Below are 24,503 nucleotides of genomic sequence, written 5' to 3' on the forward strand. Positions count from 1 at the left end.
TTTACATTTCTGGCATTTGGCAGACACTCTTATCCAGAGCGACATACAAAAGTGCTTTAAGTCACTATTATTGAAAACATTAACACTGGTTGAATAGGTCACAGACTTAGGATACCATTCGCCTAAAATTGGAATTTTTTTTTTTTTTTTACCATATAACAATACATAAACAGTGAAAGGTAAGAGCTAGTTTAAGTGCCTCAGGAAAAGGTAGGTCTTAAGACATTGTTTGAAGACAGTCAGAGACTCTGCTGTGCGGACATCTAGGGGAAGTTCATTCACCTCACCTCGGTGCCAGAACAGAGAACAGTCTAGATGAATACCTACCTTTTACCCTGAGAGATGGTGGGACCAGTCGGGCAGTGCTAGTGGATCGGATGGAGTGAGGAGCAGTGAGAGGAGTAATAAGATCTTTGAGGTAAGATGGTGCTGGTCCATTCTTGGCTTTGTAGGCAAGCATCAGTGTTTTGAATCTGATGCGTGCAGCTACTGGAAGCCAGTGGAGGGAACGCAGCAGTGGGGTGGTGTGGGAGAACTTAGGCAGGTTGAATACAAGCCATGCAGCTGCATTTTGGATCATTTGCAGTGGACGAGTTGCATTCAGAGGAAGACCTGCCAGTAAACAGTTGCAGTAGTCCAGTCTCGAAATGACCAGAGACTGAACAAGCACTTGAGTAGCCTGTGTGGATAGAAATGGTCAGATCCTTCTGATGTTGTACAGAAGAAACCGACATGACTGTGTCACATTGGCAACATGGGAGGAAAAGGACAGTTGATTGTCAATGGTTACCCCAAGGTTGCAAGCAGTGGCTGAAGGGGAGATCATTGAGTTGTCCAGAGATAATGCAAGATCCTTGTCTGGGGATGAATCACCTGGGATGACCAGCAGTTCAGTTTTGCTGGGATTAAGTTTCAGCTGATGAGCTGTCATCCAGGATGAAATGTCTGCCACACACGCTGAGATTAGAAGCTGTGGTATCTGAGGTAGAAGCTGTGGTATCTGAGGGAGGGAAGGAGAAGATAAGTTGGGTCTCATCAGCATAGCAGTGGTATGAAAAGCCGTGTGAAGATATCACTTTGCCAAGAGTGTGAGTGTAGAGGGAGAAAAGGAGAGGACCAAGTACTGAGCCTTGTGGGACACCAGTAGAGAGTCTGCGTGGGGCAGATGTCAATCCCTTCCATGTTACCTGATATGAGCGACCATCCAGGTAGGAAGCAAACCATTCCCATGCTGTTCCACAAATTCCGAGACTTCTGAGGGTGGACAAGAGAGTCTTGTGGTTAACCGTGTCAAATGCTGCAGTAAGGTCAAGGAGGATGAGGACCGATGACAGCTTGGCTGATCTAGCAGTATGTAGTTTCTCAGTGACCGCCAAAAGGGCAGTCCAGTGGGATTGGATCCAGTGGGCAGGTGGTGGGATTGGAGGAGTGGATGATTTGCAAAACCTCTTCTGCTGCTATGGTTGAGAGGTGCTTCAGTGAAGGAGTAGCTGAGTCCTGGCTGTGTAATGCAGATGAAGTAGGGGCGGACGTGAAGGTCTGGCAGATGTTCTCAATCTTCTCTGTGAAAAAAGTGGCAAATCTTCAGCAGTCAGGGAGGATGGAGCAGGTGGAGTCGGAGGGTTGAGTAGTGCAGAGAAGATGTTGTGGAGCTTTCGGGGATCTTGTGCAGAAGCCTCAAGCTTTTCCTTGTAAAAGGAAGTCTTGGCAGAAGTCACATCCGAAGAGAATCTGGACAGAAGCATACAATAAGAGGTGAGATCTGCGTCCAGTTGAGATTTCTTCCACTTCCTCTCTGCTGTTTGTAGTTCTCTTTGATTGTTGCGAAGCACATCTGACAGCCAAGGAGCAGGACAAGAAGTCTTCCTGTGTTTAGTGGATAAAGGGCAGAGAAGGTCCATGGTTGATGAAAGAGAGGAGATGATAGTGTCTGTAGCTGAGTCTAGGGGTAAGGAGGAAAAGGAGTCATAGTCAGGAAGAGATGAAAGAGTGTAGGAAGCTACAGAGGAAGGAGAGATAGAGTGTAGGTTCCGACGGATGAGAGAGGGATGTTGGGAGTTACATTTGGGTAGTACAGGGAGAATGATAGTGAAGGATACAAAGTGATGATCTGAGATATGAAGTGGAGTAGCAGTCATGTCTGTAGCTGGGGAAGGGCAGGTGAAGACCAAGTCCAAGATGTTTCCTCCTTTGTGTGTTGGAGGGCAGCTGTTAAATAACAAGGAGAACGAATTCAGAAGAGTCAGAAGGCCAGAAGACTGAAGCCTGTCGGATGGGAGGTTGAAATCTCCAAGGACCGTCAGAGGGGTGCTGTCAGAAGGGAAGATGCTGAGGAGTGTGTCCATTTCTTCCATGAAGTATCCAATGGGACCAGGAGGACGGTAGATGACAATGATGGAGAGGTTGATTGGAGATGTAACTGAAACTGCATGGAATTCAAAAGAAGAAATGGTGAGATGAGACAAGGGGAGAGGTGTGAAACACCATCTCCGGGACAACAGCAGACCTGTGCCACCACCCCTGCCTGATTCTCGTGGTGAGTGAGAGAAAGCATAGGCAGAGGATAGAGCAGTCGGTGTAGCAGTGTTTTGTGGTTATATCCAGGTCTCGGTTAGTGCCAGAAAATCAAAGGAATAGTGGGAAGCTAAAGCTGAGATGAAATCAGCCTTCCTTACAGCAGACTGGCAGTACCAGAGCCCACCTACCACTGCTGTTTGAAACTGAGACAACAGGGGAGGGTAGATGAGATTGCTGGAAACACAACCTTTGCTTAGTGGGTAATAATGCCTGTGTCTGTAAGAGGTAAGAACAGAGATGGGTTCGAGGCACATGTCTGGTTTGGTCAAAGTGAGGTTAAGTGCAAGTTAAAGTGTGACAGGACAAGAAAGAAAGTATGTTTCTTGTCCACTTACTATAAACAGGTCTTGATCGGACTAGGTGCAAACTGCTACAGACACTCGAGAGCCTTCAATATAAATTAGCAAGCCCTGCCCACAATTCACACCTTAAGGGAGACTGAAACTACTCTTGATTAATCACCTGAGACAACTAAGCATAGACCAACACTAAAGGATCAACAAGCTATACAATATAACACAGTTCAAATAACTCTAGAACCAATCAAGTTAAACAAATAGTACACAAAGTCAGAATCCTACCTTACCAGATGGAATAGATTCAAATGAAGAGCTAAAGCACATGAAGAGCCTCCTTGTATTGTCCTTTGTCCCCACTTCTGAATGCGGCCTCTTTCTCTGACCTAAGCTGTCTGAGTTTAGCTGTGAACAAGGGTTTGTCATTGTTATAACTTAGCCTGGTGCATGATGGAATGATGCTGTCCTCACAGAGGTAAATGTAGGATGTCACAGTGTCAGTGTACTCATCCAGACTGTTGCTGGCAGATCTAAAAATGTCCCAGTCTGTACAATCCAAACACCCCTGTAGTTCCCCCACAGCCTCACTGGTCCCCTTCTTTGATGTCCTCACAACAGGTTTGCAGAGTTTGAGTTTCTGCCTGTATGCAGGAACAAATGCACCATGATGTGGTCGGAATGGCCCAGTGCAGCATGGGGAACAGCACGATAAGCACAGCTGATGGTAGTGTAGCAATGGTCCAGTATGTTCCCCTCTCTTGTCAGGCACTTAATAAACTGTTTGTATTTGGGCAGTTTGTGGGAGAGATTACCTTTGTTAAAGTGTCCTAGGACAATAACCAAGGCATCCGGGTTTGTCCTTTCCACACGCAGTATCAACATTGTTGCCACACAAGAATAGACTATTTTTTAGACTATTTTTTGTTCCTAAGGGGCTATTACAATTTATAGATCAGAGCACCATTGGAAATATTATAATATTGGATCATGCCACTGTCTTCATATATATAAAGTTACAGGGCCCTTTTAATCAAACTAGGTACTGGAGATTTAACCCCTTTTATTCTTAAGGATAGCAAATTTTGTTCTTACTTTATGTCAGAATTCTGATCATTTTTTGCTATCAATTCTCCTTCTACGGAGGATAAATCTCTGCTATGGGAAACGTTTAAGGCTTTCTCAAGGGGTTATATCATTTCTTATATGTCTAATTAGAGGCAGAGGCAAAGAAAGCAGAAGCATATTCTAGATGCAAAACTTAGGCGGGCAGAGGGGGATTATGTCCAGAATCCAAAGCCAGCTAAATAAAAAGAAATTACTGCTTTACACTCTGCTTTGGAGTCCTGGCATGTAAGATCTGCTGAGAGCAAAGTTAGGTTTGCTAAGCAAAGGCTCTATGAACATGGTGATAAGCCAGGTAAATACCTTACTATCTTACTAAGAAAAAAGCAGATTCTCAAATGATATCTTCAATTAAAGATTTTCAAGGACATCCTTTGTCTGATGTTACAATATTTTACAACACATTTGTTAACTCTTTACAAAGCAGAGTCAAAGGTACAAAGGTATTAACAGCAATCAGGAGTCTGCAGACTGGGAAAGCTCCTGGTCTGGATGGACTGAGTAGTGAATTTCATGCAGAGTTTCAGGATATTTTGGTTTTAGAAATGTTTAATTATTCATTAGAGAATGGTACACTCCATCCTTCCTTATGGGACGCTAATATTTCTTTGTTTCTTAAAAAGGGGAAACAACCAGTGGACTGTGCCTCTTACAGGCCAATATCTCTATTAAATAGTGATTTCAAAATTCTTTCTAAAATCCTTGCTACAAAGCTTGAAGGCTTATTACCTCAACTTATTAAACAAAAATCAAACAGGTTTCATTGAGATGTAGCTCTGGTAACAGCATTCATAGATTATTAAATATTATTTAGTTTTCACACCAGCAGAAGATGGACAGTCTTGTTGTCTCAATGGATGCAGAAAAAGCGTTTGATTGAGTTGAGTGGCCTTACTTGTTTTATACATTATCTAAATTCGGTCTGGGTGAAAATTTTGTTAGCTGGATAAAGTTGTTGTATACTGGCCTCTTACTGCTGTAATAACCAATGACTTGCACTCTCCTAGTTCTGGGGTCAGTAGGGGCACTTGACAAGGCTGTGTATTGTCTCCCCTTCATTTTTGCAGTAGTAATAGAACTTTTGGCTGAGGCAATTAGGTAAAATTTGGGCATACATGGTTTGACTATAGCTAGTAGAAGATAAGATAGATCTCTATGCTGATGATGTCCTTGTTTTCTTAACTAAACCAGAAATATCTGTAACTCATCTGATAAGAGTCATCAAAGATTTTAGTGTCTTCTCAGGTTATAGGATTAATTTTAGTAAATCTGAAGCCATGCCCCTAGGTAACCTACAAGCTGTCTCTTCAAGTTCACTTCCTTTCCCATTTAAGTGGTCCCCACTGGGCTTTGTATATCTGGTAATACATATAACCCCTAACTTCGGCCAGATGTTTAAGTCCAATTTTACTCCCACTTTTTTTTTCGTATTAAACTTGATTTAGAAAGATGAAATACTCTCCCTATTTCTTGGCTGGGGTACATTGCTCTTTTGAAAATGAATGTTCTCCCAAGATTATTATATCTGATTCAGATGATTCCACTTCATTTCTTGCAGAAAACATTTAAAGACCTAGACAGATGATTCAATTCTTTTATATGGGCTTATAAAAGGCCTCACCTTAGGATTAATATATGGGTATATTATTATATTATTATATTATATAATATATGGGTATTATATTAATATATAAGATATGGGTGGTCTTGGTCTCCTAGATATTAGAAGGTATCCACTTGGTGCCCATTTACGTTACATGACTACTTGGATTTCAGAAGACCCAACTTCATTATGGCTGGATATAGAGTCCTTTCAATCACAGTTCCCTCTTCAAAATTTGCTCTTTCTCAAAAGAATGGAGATGGTTAGAGTAGCTTGTAGAAATCCTATTACTTTAAATTCTGTGAAGCCTTGGTGGTCTGTTAGGTGACTTGAAGGAATATCATGCTTAACATTGGTTTATACTCCAATATGTAATAATCTAAATTTTCCCCCAGGTGTCAGTGATTCACATTTTCAACACTGGGCTCTTAAGGGGCTTTCTAAACTAAAAGATCTTTTTGATAATAATGCTCTTATGCCTTTACTCAGATTTCCAAAAATATAACCTTGATGGGCAGGATTTTTTCTGCTATTTACGAATAAGAAATTATATTCAAAAGGATACAACACTTCTTTCTAATGCAACTTCCTCAGAAATTGAGAAGCAGCTTTTTGAGATGCACTCAACTAAATCTATAAGTTCATTTTATAGTGTGATATCAGAGTATGTTGGCACATCCACTCATTTTCCTAAAACAACTTGGGAAAGGGAACTTAATATTCAAGTAGCAGATAAAGTTTATAATACAGTTTGGAAAAATGCAAAGAGTCTGAGTATTTGTAATAAAGTAAGAGCTATTCTGCTCAAGATTCTTCACAGAGCCCACATTTCTCCTTCCCAGCGCAGTAGAGTTCTCTCGTTTCTTTCCTAAATGCAAGACAGAAATAGGTAGTCTTGCACATTGTTTGTGGTTCTGTAACAAGATACAGAGGTTCTGGTAGGGGGAAAACATTGAACAATAAGAAAAACATCTTTTGCATTATCAGTCATATTTTCCATATAAATTACAATGTTTAACAATTTCTTTCAGGGTATGCAAACTTTTTAGCCCAACTGTACATACATACATACATACATACATACATACATACTATAACGCATTGAGCGAGGGACACAGAACAACAGAGCCAGGGAGAAGATTAAACACACACCTTTAGTGAACTCAAAAAGGCAAAGAAATGGATATCAGGCAGTCTCAAACAAAACACACGAAGGAGTAGCTTTGCTTAAATGGTGGCTGGAAGGTGGTGTTCATGGTCCTGGCCAGGGTTGGAGCTTAAGCCAGAAGGGGCTGGAGTCGGTAGTGGTCTGGCATGGTTGGCCCAGGAGTAGGGCAGAGCTTCGCTGGTCCCAAGGTGAGCAGGTTCTATTCAGGGGAATCTATGAATAAACCATACAACCTACATTAATCCTGCAGGGGGCAGACCTTACCCTGTGTAGCTGCCGAAGCCTGGGTCTCTGTTGTGTTCTGCTGCCAGAGGGTGAAGAGTTTAGCAGTGCTCCTGATTGGTCCACCGCATTTTGGTTCATTTTCTCCCACCCCGCCTTGCATTATAATTTAGTGGCATTGGCCATGGTGCTGATCCTCTGCTGCTATCCAGGGTGCTGAATCGATGCTGCTTGTGTTTTGGAGGGAGAGAGGGGGGAGGAGAGTGCTTTTCTTTTGCATGCGTGCAGCAGTGTGTGTTTTGTCCTCACAGCCCCCCCACCCCCAGCTCTGAGGTCCCGTCTGGCAATCTTTGGCTCCAGAAAGTATGGGCGCATGAGAGACCATCTGTGTCCTTGGCCTTCACATCCACAAAGTAAAGTGTTGTCCTGCCAGGTGGTAGCATGGGCTTCTTGCTCAACTGTGGCATAGTTCTTCTCGGTGGGGGTCAGATTTCTTGATACATAGAGGACCGGGTTCTCCTCTCCTTCAAGCTCCTGAGACAGGAAGGCCTCCAGCCCCATCTCAAAGGCGTCAGTATGAAGGGTGACGGGAAGGCTGAAGTCAGGGTTCCAGAGCACAGGATAGCTGGTGAGCACTGTTTTGAGCAGCCAGAAAGCCTGTACTGTATCCTCAGTCCACTGCACTCCGGTTGACCTTTCTTGGTGAGGTTTGAAGTTTTGGAATGAATCTTTGATAATAACCCACCAAATCCTAGGAAGGCATGTACATGCTGCTTGGTGAATGGCTGGGGGTAGTCCCTGATGGCCTCTACTTTCTACTACTGTGGTTGCAACAACCCTCGGCCTATGCAGTAGACCAGGTACTGTGTCTTGGTCATGCCCAAGGTGGCACTTGTGGGGGTTGGCCATCAGTCCGGCCTTCCGGAGGCTGACCCGCCCACTTTTGTTGTTAGCGAATCAATATTGTTTTTTTATATTTGGCCTCATGTGATTGGACCATTCTCAACGAGTCTCATTACCTTTCAGCAGATTGTCAGTTAATGGACAGGGACTGATTAATGTAGAAGCAAGCAAAATATCACAAGATGAAAGAACATTTGGTTATATCTTTACAAACATGCCCTTTCCAAGGTGTCCAGAATGAAGAAAAGAAAAGAATCAAGGAGCTTGGACTAGATCGACCCAATTTGCAAATTCAGCAGCAGTGATTAGGCAACTTTCCAGTGTGTGTGTGTGTGTGTGTGTGTGTGTTTTAATTATTACCTTCATTACTTCATTACTGATAATAAACCCACATTGAACTCATATTCACAGTAGATTTATTGCATGCTTTAAAAGTTGTCTTTTCAATATTTTATCTTAGCAGTTATGATACATAACTGATAAATGGTTATTTACAGTCCTGCATTTTAAGTTTGTTTAACCACTTCACTAACCACATAACTGTTGAAATGATACATTTGGGTATCTGCATGCTTACCTGGCTGTTGAAGGCAATAATTCACAGGTCCCACCCACTCAGGGACTGTATACAGGCCCTGCCATTTGGCCAGGATCTTGCAGGTGGTGTTGTGAACTAGGAGCATTACTTGGTCCCCTGGTTGAAACTCCTGGGGCTGACCTGTAAAAGCCAACAAAGATCAGAAATTAGTCATGAGGTGAAGGGCATACCTTGATCGTTCAGAATGTCCTTAGGCATTCCCACATGACTGAAGAGTGCAAGGAGCTCCCTGGCAACGTTGCAGGAGGTGGCCTTTCGAAGTGTGGGGGATGACTAGCATGTTGCAGGGCTCTTCATGACATTTTGTGTGGTAATACAGCAGCCCCCCCCGATAAGGAAGTACGACATGGGGAGCTGGTTCCCTGGGCTGGTAGTCACTCCCTCTACCTGCAGTACCTGGCCCCAGCAGTGCTTCACCTGGTCGTCCTCTTTCTGCTCCTACCTGAAGCTCCCCTCCCTGGTGACCTGCTGAGACAGAGAAGACATGGCATTAGCCTTTTTATCAGACTCACCTGAAGAGGAGGGTTCCTGTTCCCATTCCCTGTGTGCCATGCAAGCAAGCCTTGCTTGGGCTTTGGGTCTCCATGAGCGCCTTTTCCGGGCTGAAGCCTCCATCACGACAGAGAACCCTGGCCAGTCACAACTGAGTAGCAGGTGGATAGGGAGGTCCTGAATTACCCCTGCAATGATGGGCCACTCTATGGACAGCCCATAGATGTAGAACTGTGCGTAAGGGACTGAACAGACCTCGCCATGAATACATGAGACCTGTATCGTCCCTGCTGGTTTTACTGTCTTGGGAAGACAGCCACATACTACCTTAACCTTTTTAAACTGTGACTTGCAGATGCAGATGCTGTGCCATGAACAATACTTGTTTTGCTAAAGACCATAGTATTGTGTTTATATGTATGTAATTACACTGATTTATTGGCTCAGATATATATATATATATATATATATATATATATATATATATATATATATATATATATATATATATATATATATATATATAGTGTATATATATATATATATATACACTATATTGCCAAAAGTATTCGCTCACCCATCCAAATAATCAGAATCAGGTGTTCCAATCACTTCCATGGCCACAGGTGTATAAAATCAAGCACCTAGGCATGCAGACTGTTTTTACAAACATTTGTGAAAGAATGGGTCGCTCTCAGGAGCTCAGTGAATTCCAGCATGGAACTGTGATAGGATGCCACCTGTGCAACAAATCCAGTCGTGAAATTTCCTCGCTCCTAAATATTCCACAGTCAACTGTCAGCTGTATTATAAGAACGTGGAAGTGTTTGGGAACGACAGCAACTCAGCCACGAAGTGGTAGGCCACATAAACTGACGGAGCGGGGTCAGCGGATGCTGAGGCGCATAGTGCGAAGAGGTCGCCAACTTTCTGCAGAGTCAATCGCTACAGACCTCCAAACTTCATGTGGCCTTCAGATTAGCTCAAGATATCATTCATGGAATGGGTTTCCATGGCCGAGCAGCTGCATCCAAGCCATACATCACCAAGTGCAATGCAAAGCGTCGGATGCAGTGGTGTAAAGCACGCCGCCACTGGACTCTAGAGCAGTGGAGACGCATTCTCTGGAGTGACGAATCGCACTTCTCCATCTGGCAATCTGATGGACGAGTCTGGGTTTGGCAGTTGCCAGGAGAACGGTACTTGTCTGACTGCATTGTGCCAAGTGTAAAGTTTGGTGGAGGGGGGATTATGGTGTGGGATTGTTTTTCAGGAGCTGGGCTTGGCCCCTCAGTTCCAGTGAAAGGAACTCTTACATTTTGGACAATTCCATGCTCCCAACTTTGTGGGAACAGTTTGGAGCTGGCCCCTTCCTCTTCAAACATGACTGTGCACCAGTGCACAAAGCAAGGTCCATAAAGACATGGATGACAGAGTCTGGTGTGGATGAACTTGACTGGCCTGCACAGAGTCCTGACCTCAACCCGATAGAACACCTTTGGGATGAATTAGAGCAGAGACTGAGAGCCAGGCCTTCTCGTCCAACATCAGTGTGTGACCTCACAAATGCACTTCTGGAAGAATGGTCAAAAATTCCCATAAACACACTCCTAAACCTTGTGGACAGCCTTCCCAGAAGAGTTGAAGCTGTTATAGCTGCAAAGGGTGGACCGACGTCATATTGAACCCTATGGATTAGGAATGGGATGTCACTTAAGTTCATATGCGAGTCAAGGCAGGTGAGCGAATACTTTTGGCAATATAGTGTATATATTGGATTCTCACCTGTCGAGAACCCCTGTCTCCAGTGATCTGTAAAAAAATATAGGAGATGGGTTAAGAAATAACAGAAGAACAGACTTAAGAATGAAATGTAGTGGTGGAGTTAGCTAACTGGTTGAGGGTTAGGATTTGGAGATGAGTATGGAGATAAGGGTTTAGAATATGTCAGGAGGGTAAAGTTGACTGGGGAAGTGTGAGTATACCAGATGGATGGACAGGAAGGAATTGCTGATAGATTGCGTGTTAGCCTTGGATGAACTTAGGAAAATACATATTACCTATGCTTAGATCACACATGCGTATCTTCTAATTGTGGTCATTGACATGAGAATTGTCAGAAAAAGTCTTAGAGGTAATGTAACATCCGGACGCCCCCGCCCTGTGTGGGGTGCAAACCCGGATCTCCATGGTGCTTCGTGCTCCGGCATGCCATGGAGATACGCAGGATTCAATTAAGCGCTGCTTTATTAACATAAACATGAGACTGGGGGAAACTAATGTGAACACTAGACATGACACTAATCAAACAAAATGAGAAACATGAAACAATAGCCAACAAAGACAGGTACAAAAGGATCCCTATTTATAGGACACAACATTTGGGCTAATGGAGAACAGGTGATACGGCAGGAACGAGAACAATAGTATAGGAGTGGCACAAGATACACACAATAAAGCAGGCTCCATAGAGTCACCTGCCAGCCCCCTCTCCAGGCCTGGCAGGTAACTGTTCAGCAGTTCCTGACAGGTAATCATGTTAGTGATAAGGTGATTATAAAAGGAAAGTACATTCTCTGCGTTAAAGAAATTAGTTCTATCTGTGAAAGAGTAAGACTGCTGAAAAGAAAATGGGCAGGAAGATGAATAAATCAGAATCAGAATAAGAATAAGAATCAGCTTTATGTACTGTGGGTTGTACAAGGAAATTGCCTTGGTGTATTGGTGCACAACAATAAACGTATAAATATAAAAATATAAAAAAATCTAAGAATTTTCAAGCAATATTAATTATGTAGAAAATATAGAGAACATTTTCTGTGTAATATTGCAGTATTGTAGTGTATAAAAAGTGAACCAGTCTGAACAATTAAGTTACCAGTGGTACAATGAGTGCAGATGAAAACATGTGTGTCAGGAACCTCTTGGACAGGTTCCTGCCAGACCAACAGAGGCAGGTGTTTCATAATAGCCTGCTTTGTTGTTTGTGTGTACACCACATGCCACACCCCTCCTGTTCTGTTTTCTCACCCTGTCACCTGTTCCCCATTAGCCCCAATGTTCAGTCCTTTTGTACCTGTCTTTGTCAGTCATTGTTTGTTGATCCGTTCATCTGTTTGGTGTTTGTATGTTTATTTCTTTGTTTGTTGAGGCGCTGTCATAGGTTTCCATGCTTACATTATGGTTTGATAATCATGTTTATTTGCCCCATGTCTTGTTTTAGTTACATTTGATTCATGTTATTAAAGCAGCACTTTATTTTATTTACTTATTTTTTCCACAACAAAAGACAGTACATTGTAGACAAACAAAACAACAACTACAAGAACAAATGACAAGAAGACAGGACTTAAGTTACCCATGTACAGTGTGAAAAGTAGAAAAGAGAAAGAGAGAAGCAAAGAGGGAGGACACAGAAGAAGGGGAAAAAAGAAAGAGAAAAAAATAGTAATAATAAAAGGAAAGAGAGAAAGAGAGAAAATAGGCTACCCTCACCTTATTGTAATAATAAAGTTGAGGGGGGGTCGTTTATTCAAGGGGGCTCCAGAGTGGTCCACCTAGGTATGGTATACCTTTGTTTTATTACTTCGGTTGAGCCTGACCAACATCCTGCTCTGAGTCACTCTCAACCCCTACAGGTGAAAGCTGGCCCATCGCTTGTTCCCCTCTTAAACAGCTCCCCAACCCTAATGCCTAAACTGCACAACTTTTCAGTCACCGACTAGTTTTGCAAAATCAAGGCAAGTGGGTGCAAGTGAAAATCATGCAGTGTGAATGACCAAAAACTCATTCTGACTAGTCGCCAATGATTCAAAGTCTTGCAGTGTGAAAGGAGCTCTGACTAAAATAATATTATAGTTTAATAGAGCTTAAGGTTTTTATCAGAAAAAAAATGCCTTAAATATGGTTATATCAGAATAAATATGCTTTACAAAAGCATCAAACAGAAATAAAGCAGAAACAGTGCTTGACCAGCCACATCAGCAGCAGCACATTGCAAAATTATTCATTTGTTCAATTATACAGAATGCACAATCCTTGTTCCCCACACTGACCATTTGGCTCGTGAACTTTTTGTGGGGTAATATTTCCAGTCTCACGCGAGAACTCTGACATCACGCATGATCTTGCGTTATTTCCTTATTTCTTTACTTCGTTATTATTTCTGGCATGCATTCGGTTGTGAAACGCAGTTTGCGGACCAGACTGAGTTGTCAGAGATTCTTCCTATTGTGAAGTCATGCAGTGTGAAAGCTCCTGTCGCCGATCTATCATGCAGTGTAAACACAGCAGCGACTGAATGCTACCCTAGATAGCTGTGCAGTGTGAAAGCAACAGTGATCCGATGACTTTGAAAGTTGTGCAGTGTGAACCCGGCATAAGGAGGAAGCTTGTTTATTTGAGCAAAACAGTCAAGAAATGCAGTAGTGGCCAACACTAAAACCCCTCCTGTTCCACCCAGAGTGATACCCCAGGGCACCCAGGCCCAAAGACAGGCCAGAGCATCAACACCAACCCCCTCCAAGTTATACAAAGTAGAAGATGAAGAAGTAGGAGAAGTAGAAGGAAAGGAAGAAAAGAAAAAACAATATTTATACACACACACACACACATAATATATATATGCAGGAAAAATTAAAGCACTGCTTTATTAACATGAATCAAACGAAACTAACACAAGACATGGGACAAAAAAAACATGATTAACAAAATACAATGAGAGCATGGAAACCTAGAACATGCAAGTGCCACAATAAACAAACACCAAACAATGACTGACAGAAGATTAGGGTAAATGGGGACCAGGTAACATAGCTGGAAAGCAGAAAAATAGGAGGGGCATGGCACAAAACATTTGGGGAATACACAAACAAAAAAGCAGGCAACGATAAATCACCTGCCAGCACCCCTTCTAGTGGTCTGACAACTGCAGTCTTCTGCAGGAGTGGAGTGCCTCAAAAAGATTGCGTCCACGGTGAAAGGGGTCAGCCACAATCTTAACTGCCCGCTTCAGGGACCTGGATATGTAGAGGTTCTGAAGTGGTGGTAAATTTCAGCCAATCACCTTCTCAGCAGAGTGAATGACACTCTGCAGTCTGTTTTTGTCCCTGGTAGTGGCAACAGCATACCAGGTTGTGATGGAGGCGGTGAGAATAGACTCAATAATAGAGGTGAGGAAGTGCACCAGCATTGTCTTTGGTAAGCTGAACTTCTTTAGCTGCCGCAGGAAGTACAACTGCTGGTGCACTTTTTTAATTAAACAGTCTATATTTAGTGTCATGATATAATCTGAAAGTTCTACTAAAGCAGTAGAGCATACATGTTAAAATTCCTAAGCAATTATAGCATTGCTTACTGAAATATCTAAGGTAAACAGCTCACAATGTTCAGATAGAAAAAAAAATTATAACAGTTTTGTGGGTCAATAAATATGATTACTAGAGCAGATGGACAAGTGATTTTTATAGCTACTTCACATCATGACAATGTCCTTAATGCTCCTAGTGCTGTGGTGGGTAGGAGCTAGCCTGCCAACTCTTCCCTGCTACTTTGGTTTAGTGATGTGACATTACTCAAATGGGACTAGTGCACTCAGATGCCTAAGATGTCACCAAATAATAAAAAACATGTCTTAGTTCTTATCCCCAAGTAAAATGTTTGCATTTGCCACAGTACATTTATACAGTGTATACTGTGCTCATAGTTACTATCCTGCACAGTGTTCTGGCGTTTTTGACTCAGCATTATTAGGTTGATGCCTATTTGACCAGATGGTTGGAGCAATGTAAATAATGTAAAAGCGAATGCTGGGTGATATTCAATGACCGACAGCACTGGTATTTTGCAGTATCCAGATGGGTACAAGTGCAGCAAAACTAAGATGGGTAATAGCTATATGACATTACAGAGCCACAATCAATGTAGGGAGTTCATTCAACTAAAAATGCCAGCAGAATGTAAATCAACCTTGCGTAGCTTTGTAAACTAATGCCTGTGAGTGCACATATGTGTGAGGGCATCCTGCATATACTGACTGGTCACAGCTAATAAGATTACCTTACTAACTAGCCCATACTGGCATGGCAGAGGGTTCAAAGAATGCTTGCAACAGTCAAGAGGTTATATTTCAGAGTGCACCATACCTCCTTTTCAGGGGGTAAAAAGGTCATGGGTAAGTAAAAAGCAAAATTAGGCAAGTGCAAACACCAGAGAGGTCTATGCACAGTGTTCCCTCGATCAGAATTCAACTACCCTATTGCTCTAGATTTATTTCTGATCCAGTAATAAAACAAAATTGTTTTAAATGGCATGCATCTAAAGAACCGTTTCTAATACTTTCCACTTCCACTGTCCAGCACTTCATCACCCCTTTCAGTCCCTTCATAAACTTGTCATATCTCAATTCTGTGTGATGTATGTGTACTTTTATGTAACTGAGACCAGGTCTGTTTTCTTTTATTTTCAGTAAATTTCTCTTATCATTTCTCAGAGGCTGAACTGGCCTCTTTAAGTTCTCATTTAGTTTTGCTGCTTGTGCTTTCTGCATTAATCGAATGTTTCTTATATCTATAATTCAGAACACAACCATATCTGTAATGCCAGAGGAAAATCTGTTTTTTTCTTTTGCTTGGTTTTGTTCTTTCTTTTTGTATGGTTTTCTCTAATTTTTTAATTGGATTCATACTTTTTTCCAATAAAACATTTTGGTTTGTGAAACACTGGTCTAATCTGACAAAATTCTTTTTTTCCCACAATATTTGCTTCAAAGAATTCGATTACAAATAATAAGTAAGGGTGATTCAATTATCACAAATGTCATAATATAAATCAATTAGTTGTTAAGCTCCTTAACTCAACCAGGAATAGTCCATTTTACTTATATATTTGGATATTGTCTACCTCCATAGATGTATTACAAGTGAGACGTATGTGTTTATGTTTTCATGCTTTTTATGTTTTATTGACTGCTAGCCATGCTTTGCTTCACCACCCTTGCAGCCATACACTCTCACTATTCGCAACAACAGTGCTAAAGTAGCACTGTCCCTTCAGCATCCAAGCTGAAGTTGTGTGAGAAGCGTACTGAGTTTTATGTGCAAGAGTCCAGCCCAGCATCATATGGTGTGTATGAAAATCCTACAGAAACAGCTGATCTTATATTTGGGGTTAATTTGAATAATTTCATTGATGACAGTGGTATGATAATTACTTCAAACTTCATTTGTTCATTCTGAACACAGCCACCATCCAATTATAAAAGGTTGTGCACACATGCAAACAGGCAACTGTAACTGTAATACCGGGGGGATGGGATAATCAGATTTTTTAATTTCTTTCTTTTTTTTTGCTTAAATTGAGTGAATGAGCAAATGCATTATCAATATACATGTCTTCTATAATCACAATTAACTGTCCATTTTTCATGTGTTTTTCTTTTTACAGTAAAAGAAAATGACTTTTTGTTTAATGGCTGTAGGAGTCAGAGTTTTATAAAATTATCATTTATTTATTTTTATTTATTTATTTCATTGTAAATTTGCTATGTGTCTATATATTTGATCAACTTAGAAAGGCCACCTTTAATAATATTTTTTTAAGTTGTCAGTAAATTTTCATTTCCATTTAATTTGGTCTAGTTGAAGTGAAAAAATATAATCCTTATATAAACCATATTTAAATTAGCATTAACTTGTGATCAGTGTTCAAGTTAGTGAGTCTCTTTCATACATAAATTTACATAAACTTTTCTTTACATAAGCTTTCATAGGACACCAATCATTTTTCCCCCTAAACCAACTGGATTTCAATGAATATCCCATTCTCTGTGGAAATGCTCTTGTGGATTATTTTTCCAGCTTGATAAATGAGGCCCATTATCAGTATGCAGAGAGGTATGATGATCCACACCATCTTCACTGGGGTTACTAAGTGTTTTATGGATATTTAATTTTTCTTCTGCCAAATGCAAAAATTTTGAGAGCTCTTCAGAGCTACCATGGCTATACAATTCTTGATAAAATAGCCTGACTTATTTAGTGATCAATTCAGCTGATGTTGATTCGATTTTTTATATAGCTTTACTTGCAAAAATAGATATAAGCCACTAGGATCATATACTAGAACAGGATTTGGAATAGGCTAAATTGTTTGATTACATGTGCACCACTGATACAGCAAATGGTTCATTTAATTTTTGCAATAAACATTGAACAGAATATGACATTTTTTGTATACACAATGATTAAATAGAAAACAAAATGACAGTTGCTGTTGATGAAAGTGCTTAATGGATTTCATGCTAATGATAGTGGAGATTCCTGAAAATATTGAGCAGGGAACTTTGTGCATTTTGCATTAGAACAACTTCTAACACTCATTGGTGTGAACATTTTAGTGCTGTGTTTCAGGCACATAAAGACAAAGACTTTGTAATAGCCCATAAATCATAATCATAAACTAGAACTATTTATTACTTTTACTAAAGATGCTAGGCTTACTAGAAATATTGCCTAAAATATTTAATATCACAGAACTTGCCATATTAATCATTTTAGTGTATAAAAAATCAATATAACTCTTTTTTTTTTTCCAACTTTACTGCAGAAGGACTTTTTCAAGAATAGTGCTCCATCTATATAACTGACACAGTGAAGATGTCTATGGCTCAGTCTTTTAGGAAACCCTCAAAGCTGTCCTTGGATCCCAAATAGTAGCTTAAGCTCTATTAGAAAGGCAGAGGCACAAAACTCTCTATGAGACTGAGATGCAACTATCAATGTATTGACAATGTATTGGGTATATTATAATCTTAATGATCTAACCAATCATCTCAAAACAACAAAATAGGGAAATCTATGAAGAAAATCACAGGACTCACATTCACATTATTATAATAAAAAGTTTATCAAGCCTCAGTACTTAGATCCCACAGATAAGGGCCATGTCCATGTAATTTTTTTCATCATTCAACAAAATTCACCCTGAACTGATGAGTCAATTCAATATACATACTGTAGACAACTCCCAAAATGTAACTGATGTAACTGATTTATTTACAAAAAGGTAGCAGTGTTTAAAAAGTGTTGTGATAGTAAGCTCATAAGATAGTGTGCAGCTAATATAGTTCAATCCTTAGCAGGTATTAATTTTATTTTGATAAAATTATTCCATTCCATTGTCTGTACTGCTTAGCTGATCTATTCTCAGGTCACGGGGAGCCTGTGCCTATCTCAGGCATCATCGGGCATCAAGGCAGGATACACCCTGGACAGAGTGCCAACCCATCGCAGGGCACACACACTAATTCACTCATGCAATCACACACTACAGGCAATTTAGAGACTCCAATCAGCCTAGTAGCATGTCTTTGGACTTTGGGAGCAAGACTCGGACCCAGGACGCTGGAGGTGTGAGGCACATAATGTAACCCCTCAGATTCTAACTGTCTGAAGGAAAACGCTGGACATGGCCAATGTGTGTCAAGTGACACAGCATCTCATTATCGTCTCAGGCAACAGAGTTACACATGTAAGCTGAGACATTAATGCTTGATGTCATTGCTTGACACAGCATTTCCTGATGCAAAGATTCATGTGGCAGAGAACAGAAGACATGTAAGATGACTGGTTGACCAGGCACCACAGGCACCTAAAAAAAATGACCCGATCCAGGGTGAAACAATAACTTTAATCCTCCCAGCAGCAAACTTGTTGCGGAGGATACTGATGGGACCTGCAAATGTCCTACAAGGTTAAGGCTAACAGAAGAACCATTTGAAGGTCAGAACTGAGGTTAACTCAGAGGGCTCAGAGAGACCCCAATGGGGAACTTGTGGTCTGCAAAAAGGCCTCGGCCATCTGGCACTGCACATGAGGCAAGAGACCAAAGAGCACCTCCCACAGGGGTCCCAAGGATGGGTGCTTGGCTAACAGAAATAGCCATCATATACATCATATACAGCAGGGTAGAAGGGGCTAGGCCCACTGAGAATCGCTTGTGGGGGAATTCCAGCACTGTACCGCTATTCACGCCATGATAGGAGGACCTCCTTATCAGAGGGCACAGTAGCTCAAATCTGCGGAAATGAACAGATCCACTTCCACTCAATTGTGCCTACAGACAGAGAGGAAGTGTTTCTTTCTAGAAAACATTGCTCTGACTTCCAGGCAGCTTATGTGCCATCAAATTTGAGGGGCTCCCCAAGGCCATGGGTTGGGTGATTTTCTGCACCCCAGCCTATGAGAAAGGTAATCTAGCCATGGGGTCACAGACCAGTGACTTCTGTGCTGGTCCCAAGCCCAGATAAATAGAGAGGGTTGCGTCAGGAAGGGCATCCAGCGTAAAACATTGCCAAATTTAACTATGCGAATCGTCAGTACTCTAAATTTCATACCGGATCAGTCGAGGCCCGGGTTAACAACGACCGCCATCGGCGCTGTTGACCTACAGGGCGCTGGTGGAAATTGGGCTACTGTTGGTCGAAGAAGTAGAGGAGGAAGGAGATTGCGTAGACAGAGAGAAAAGAGGAAAAGTAAGAGTGTAGGACTGAGAATAGTAACTCTGAATGTTGGTACTATGACAGGGAAAGGTAGAGAGCTGGCTGATATGATTTAGAGAAGGAAGGTGGATATACTTTGTGTGCGGGAGACCAGGTGGAAGGGTAGCAAGGCTTGTAGTATAGGAGCAGGAATCAAGCTGTTTTATAATGGTGTGGATAGTAAGAGAAATGGGGTAGGTGTGGTCCTGAAGGAGGAGTTTGTGAGGAATGTTCTGGAGGTGATGAGAGTGTCAGACAGGGTGATGAGTCTGAAGTTGGAGATTGAAGGGGTGATGTTGAATGTTGTTAGTGGTTATGCCCCACAGGTAGGTTGTGAGTTAGAGGAGAAAGAGAGATTCTGGAGTAAATTAGATGAGGTGATAGAAAGTATTCCCACGGGTGAGAGAGTGGTGATAGGGGCAGATTTTAATGGACATGTTGGTGAGGGGAACACAGGTGATGAGGAGGTGATGGGCAGGTTTGGAGTTAAGGAAAGGAACCTTGAAGGACAGATGGTAGTGGACTTTGCTAAGAGGATGGACATGGCTGTGGTTAACACTTATTTTCAGAAGAGGGAGGAGCATAGATTGACTTACAAGAGTGGAGGTAGGAGCACACAGGTAGACTACATCCTATGTAGAAGAGGCAATCTGAAAGAGATTAGTGACTGTAAAGTGGTAGTGGGAGAGAGTGTAGCCAGACAGCATAGGATGGTGGTGTGTAGGATGAATTTGATGGTCTGTAAGCAGAGGTCAAAGATAGAGATGGAGAAGAAAACCAAGTGGTGGAAGCTGAAAAAGAAGGAATGTTGTGAGGAATTTAGACAGAAGTTGAAGCAGGCTCTGGGTGGTCAGGTAGTGCTGCCAGATGACTGGAAAACTACAGCAGAAGTGATCAGGGAGGCAGGAAGAAAGGTGCTGGGTGTGTCATCTGGAAGTAGGAAAGAAGATAAGGAGACTTGGTGGTGGAATGAGGAAGTTCTGGATAGTATTCAAAGGAAGAGGTTAGCCAAGAAGAAGTGGGACATGGACAGGACTGAAGAGAATAGACAGGAATACAAGCACAGCACAGAGTGAAGAGGGAGGTGTCTAAGGCCAAGCAGAAGGCGTATGATGAGTTGTACACTAGGTTAGTCACTAGAGATTGAGAGAAGGACTTGTACAGGTTAATTAGGCAGAGGGATCCAGATGGGAAGGATGTGCGGCAAGTTAGAGTTATTAAGGATAGAGATGGAAAGGTGCTCACAAGTGAGGAGGGTGTACAGAGGAGATGGAAGGAGTACTTTGAAGAGCTGATGAATGAGGAAAATGAGAGGGAAAAAAGAGTAGAAGGGGTGAACTCTGTGGAACAGAAAATAGATAAGATTAGAAAGGATGAAGTCAGGAAGGCTTTGAAGAGGATGAAAAGTGGAAAGGCAGTTGGTCCTGATGACATCCCGGTGGAGGTCTGGAAGTGTCTAGGAGAGGTGGCAGTGGAGTTTTTAACTAGTCTGTTTAACAGGGTTTTAGAGAGTGAGAAGATGCCTGAGGAATGGAGAAGTGTATTAGTGCTGATCTTTAAGAATAAGGGTGACGTGCAGAGTTGCAGCAAATATAGGGGGATAAAGTTGATGAGCCATACAATGAAGCTATGGGAAAGAGTAGTGGAAGCTAGGTTAAGGAAGGTAGTGGAAATTTGTGAGCAGCAGTATGCCTTCATGCCCAGAAAGAGCACAACAGATGCAATTTTTGCTCTGAGAATGTTGATGGAGAAGTATAGGGATGGTCAGAGAGAGTTGCACTGTGTGTTTGTAGACTTGGAGAAAGCGTATGACAGGGTGCCAAGAGAAGAGCTGTGGTACTGTATGAGGAAGTCAGGAGTAGCAGAGAAGTATGTCAGAGTGGTGCAGGACATGTATGAGAGGAGCAGGACAGTGGTGAGGTATGCTGTAGGGCAGACAGAGGAGTTTAGAGTGGAGGTGGGACTGCATCAGGGATCGGCTCTGAGCCCCTTCCTGTTTGCTATGGTGATGGACCAGTTGTCAGAGGAGGCCAGACAGGAGTCTTCTTGGACAATGATGTTTGCAGATGACATTGTGATCTGTAGTGAGAGCAGGGAGCAGGTGGAGGAAAGCCTGGAGAGGTGGAGGTTTGCGCTGGAGAGAAGAGGAATGAAAGTCAGTTGTAGTAAGACTGAGTACATGTGTGTGAATGACAAGGAGGGAAGTGGAACAGTAAGATTACAGGGTGAAGAGGTGAAGAAGGTACAGGAGTTTAAGTACTTGGGGTCAACAGTCCAGAGTAACGGAGATTGTGGGAAAGAGGTAAAGAAGCGAGTGCAAGCAGGTTGGAATGGGTGGAGAAAGGTGTCAGGAGTTCTGTATGATAGAAAAATTTCTATACATAGGGCCCCAGCCAAGGGTAGCAGGCTTGAAAATAAAGCCGGGTGGGAGCATAGCCTCTTAGAAGAAAAACTCTTGAAAAGCACATGGTCAGCTCTCAATCTTTGCAATGCAAAATCTTTTGTAAAAGAACAAGGGCACGTATCTTTTAAAGCGCATCTTTGCTTGCCATTTCAGTATTAGATGCAACAAAATAGACAATACAAATGAGAAAATAGACAAACAATTCACATAAAAAGCAAAAGCTGGGGGTTATGTGATGTAGATGCTTTTGTATGGTCTTGCTGATGGATGTCGCTACATCATCTGACTCCATTTTTAATATTGGTGTGAGTTCACACATGTTGCAGACACTAGTTCACTGGTGTGGGGTCCCTTGAAAGGGAACTGAGGTAGATCTAGAAGAATGAATGTTAGCCTTTCAGAGTATCAGTACTTTATTCATTTAGTTTTTTCATTTGACACCTTATGACAGAGAGTGATACAAGCAAAATCAGCTAGATAGTTTACCGTTTATGCTGTAGCTTCCTCTTGATGTAATGCTAATCAACTGGTTATGTTTCATATCTTATTTCATGGTTAATTTTGTTAGCTAGCTATGTATTTAAGAAAACCATATGGGAACAGCGTTTGGTGGACCAGCACAGCCATACAGTGAGGGAAAAAATTATTTGATCCCCTGCTGATTTTGTACGTTTGCCCACTGACAAAGAAATGATCAGTCTGTAATTTTAATGGTAGGTTTATCTGAACAGTGAGAGACAGAATAACAACAAAAAAAAATCCAGAAAAACAAATTTCAAAAAAGTTATACATTGATTTGCATTTTATTGAGTGAAATAAGTATTTGACCCCTTTGCAAAACATGACTTAGTACTTGGTGGCAAACCCTTGCTGGCAATCACAGACGTCAGACATTTCTTGTAGTTGGCCACCAGGTTTGCACACATCTCACATCTCAAGGAATTTGGGCCCACTCCTCTTTGCATCCACGACCCATTTTCAATGCCCTGGCTGAGGGAAGGAGGTTCTCACTCAAGATTTGACGGTACATGGCTCCGTCCATTGTCCCTTTGATGCGGTGCGGTTGTCCTGTCCCCTTAGCAGAAAAACACCCCCAAAGCATGTTTCCACCTCCATGTTTGACAGTGGGGATGGTCTTCTTGGAGTCATAGGCAGCATTCCTCCTCCTCCAAACACGGCGAGTTGAGTTGATGCCAAAGAGCTGGATTTTGGTCTCATTTGACCACAACACTTTCACCCAGTTCTCCTCTGAATCATTCAGATGTTCACTGGCAAACTTAAGATGAGCCTGTACCTGTGCTTTCTTTAGCAGGGGGACCTTTCACGGTGTAGTGTGTTATCAATTGTTTTCTTGGTGACTATGGTCCCAACTGCCTTGAGATCATTGACAAAATCCTCCAGTGTAATTCTGGGCTGAATCCTCACCATTCTCATGATCATTGAAACTCCATGAGGTGAGATCTTGCATGGAGCCCCAGACCGATGAAGATTGACAGTCCTTTTGTGTTTCTTCCATTTGGGAATAATCGCACCAACTGTTGTCACCTTCTCACCAAGCTGCTTGGCGATGTTCTTGTAGCTCATTCTAGCCTTGTGTAAGTCTACAGTCTTGTCCCTGACATCCATGGACAGCTCTTTGGTCTTGGCCATGATGGAGAGTTTGGAATCTGATTGATTGCTTCCTTCTGTGGACAGGTGTCTTTCAGACAGTTAACGAGCTGAGATTAAGAGCACTCCCCGAGAGTGCCCCTACTGTAATTTCAGCTCGTTACCTGTATAAAAGACACCTGGGAGCCAGAAATCTTTCTGATTGATAGGGGATCAAATACTTATTTCACTCATTAAAATGCAAATCAGTGTATAACTTTTCTGAAATGCGTTTTTCTGGATTTTTTTGTTGTTATTCTGCCTCTCACTGTTCAAATACACTTACCATTAAAATTACAGACTGATCATTTCTTTGTCAGTGGGCAAACGTACAAAATCAGCAGGGGATCAAATAATTTTTTCCCTCACTGTACTTCTTCAGTGATATATATATATATATATATATATACTACCGTACCATGGCACGTATTATGGTTATTATGATGGCTTTGTTTTTACAGCGTAACCGATTGGGGGGAACGTGATGCAACTGGCTGCTTGCCCAGTACCTGCCGCTGACGGGAGGAGCCAAGTCGTGTGAACGCCGTTCCAGAAGATTAACCGGAAGAAGAGTCAGACTATAAAAGCGAGACACTGGCGCCATATTGGGCACGTTTTCTTTTCTACTTTTGTGTGCTATCGCGTGTTTTTTTGTGTTCGAGTACATGGTGTATTGTAGTGTGTGTACAGCTGTGTGTTTGTCATACTGTGCTGACGGGGCTCAGACAGGTAAGAAATAGCGCGCTCATACACTGTGCAACGTGTAGGATGTCACTTTGTCTAGAAAAAGGGCGGGTGCCACCCCCTATATTTAAGTTTGTGAGGGAAGCGCAGTGTAGGCAGGTTTTTGGTTTCACTTTTGTTTGTAGTCTGTATTAAAAAAAGTGGCGTAGGGAGGTATCATTTTGTTTTACTTGGTTTCTTTTCTTTAGCA

General features: G+C 41.9%; 1 pseudogene; it reads right to left on the reverse strand.

Annotated features, from left to right (window-relative positions):
• Positions 1-186: 186 nt before the first annotated feature.
• Positions 187-24,173, reverse strand: LOC131352066 (uncharacterized; annotated as a pseudogene).
• Positions 24,174-24,503: the final 330 nt, after the last annotated feature.

The sequence above is a fragment of the Hemibagrus wyckioides genome, linkage group LG04 (genome assembly GCF_019097595.1).
Source record: "Hemibagrus wyckioides isolate EC202008001 linkage group LG04, SWU_Hwy_1.0, whole genome shotgun sequence".
NCBI lineage: Eukaryota > Metazoa > Chordata > Actinopteri > Siluriformes > Bagridae > Hemibagrus > Hemibagrus wyckioides.